We start from the raw sequence: 2500 nt of genomic DNA, 5'->3' as shown, positions 1-2500 counted from the left end.
CTTTTGAGCATGCAGAATCATAGAAACTTTGAAAATTTGTTAACTGCTCTCATTTCTATAATTTTATTTTTACTATGTTGACCCTTCTGATCAAACCATAAATTAATAATAAGTTTTAAGTTAAATAAATGTGACCATATCATTTCTGTTATGATCAAATGTCCAGCTGTTAAACTTTTGAGCTTGTGTCTCTATGATAACACCAGCCCCGGGATTCATGAAGCTCGGCGCAAGGATGGCATTAGGCTTGCACCGACAGTGCAGCGTAGAGATGGCGCAGTAGCACCATATGCATATTAATGAAGGTGCGCTGCTGCCACATCCATGTGCATAGGAAATGTGCGCGAGTGCATGGGGCGTGTCCAAGCGCCACATGGAGGAGTGGACATGTCTGCTGTTTACCTGCAACATAAAATGCTGAATAGTACAGCCTGCCTCCAATAGTAATCACACCTGTCAGTGTCCATGGACACTGAAATGTATGCAAAGCATGCAAGACAGTTTTGCGAACACCAAAATAAGAAGCAAACACAAATACACGTAGCTGAATATTGAGTTCCCATCCCTCGAACAAATGACATTTAAATCCCTGTGCCTGTATTCTATTGTAGTGTTGATAGTTATACCAAGTGGAAGCGAAACGCATCGTGTTAGTGCGCTGCCAATAGCTAAGTCTAGCCCAATGGTCAGGGTTACCACCTGTACCACATTGTGAGGGACAGTCCCCCTCTGGGCAGTTGTGTCCATACCAAAACCATTATAAATGTAAAATATCCTGTGATCGTAGGACATAATTATGTCCCACATCTTATGTAATAGTCACATACAATAGTTATTTCCATATGTAAAATACCTACATGTTACAAGAAACAGAATAAGCAAGTAAACGAAACAGAAGAAGCAGCTAAACTGCTACAACAATAAGCTTACATTTAGGCATAAAACAAAAGTACTATCTGTTGTACTGACCATGGGTATGTGTTGCCCTGAAAAATCCGCTGTGTCCCGAATAGATCCCATCCTGGCCATATGAAAAGGTGGCAACCCTACCAATGGTCAGAGCATTCGCACAATAACTGGCCAGCCTCTTAATCCCCCCTAAAACCAGTGACCTTTGGAGGAAAGATGGTGAATTACACTGAATGAATAATGACAATAATTAAGAGTAATAGACGTCTTTTACTTCAGAAAATAAGTATTAATACATATGCTCTGATTCTGTCAACGTTTCAAGTTAATAGTACTAATATTTTAAAAGTGTCCGTGATTGTCCCTGATTTGTCCTTGCCTTGTCCCTGTTACAGTTGAAATTAGTCCCTGAGTGGTTGAGAGGTCCATACACATATGTACACCAACTGTCACATTTGTTGCCACTACTGTTGAATACCTGTAGTGAAGTCATATATCCTAGCTACCATCCATGCGGAATGTACCATGGATGGTGTAGTGGTCAAACTGGTGACTAAGGTGTGTTTGTTTCTGTGTCCAAGCCATGCAAGGGCTGCTAATTTTATGTGATGGCCAGAATAATGTCCGTCGGATATAGGTAGGTAAAGCCAGTGGGGATGCGCGGCGAATATTCAACAGTATAGGAAATGTAAATAGGTATGTAGGTGTATATGTATGTGTATGTACAGACAGATATATATATATATATATATACATATATATATATATATATATATATATATATATATATATATATACATATATATATATATATATATATGTAAATGAACATGGTCACAATAAAGCAGTCATAATGAATGTGAAGGGAAACACCAGCAGAACCAACCCCCCCCACCCTGTATTATGGTCAGAGGCGGGCAAACCCCTGCATCTGTAAACACAGATAGAATAGTAACATTGAGACTAACTCTCTCCACGTGCTAATTCTGACTTTCAAATGGGTACAGGGCTGTTTAGGTCTCCAGTCAGACAAGCCTAAACCCAGATGACCACATGAACACCCTGACAATTCAACACACGTATGTGCCAGGACTATAAGCTTTGGAGTTCTGAATATCCTTGGAGTGAGTAAACATGCAGCATGGGTCCAGAGCAGTAGGGAATAGGGAATGGCGCATGTGTAGTACTGCTGTTTTCCCAATAAGAGAATGGATGCCTGCTGAGTAAGTGAAGTGTTGAGGTGTGTGTTCGGGTAACTATGAACCATGCGTATACATATAAATGAAGCAGAACACCAATAGTGTAGTGGTTATAACATCCGCCTAATGTAAAGGCATTCCCGGTTCAAGTTCGACTATAGCATATATCATTTTCCTTGTGGAATGAATGTCGCTGTGCTGTAAAGCCAACATTTAAACATGTAAAGGTGAACATGTGTTTCGCATGGGGCCATTAACTGGATTCCTTCAATCAAAGTGGTACTGCCATAATGAATAAGGCACACGTAAGCACAAATAAGCGGCAATAAACATAAGTAACTCACAGTAAGCATAGGCGAGTGCGCCTGCGCGGGTGTAAGCAGCTCCCAGCA

Source organism: Protopterus annectens, chromosome 2.part2 (genome assembly GCF_019279795.1).
Source record: "Protopterus annectens isolate FY-2018-M chromosome 2.part2, PAN1.0, whole genome shotgun sequence".
In the NCBI taxonomy this organism is placed as follows: domain Eukaryota; kingdom Metazoa; phylum Chordata; order Ceratodontiformes; family Protopteridae; genus Protopterus; species Protopterus annectens.
Note: the sequence above shows the minus strand (reverse complement) of the source record.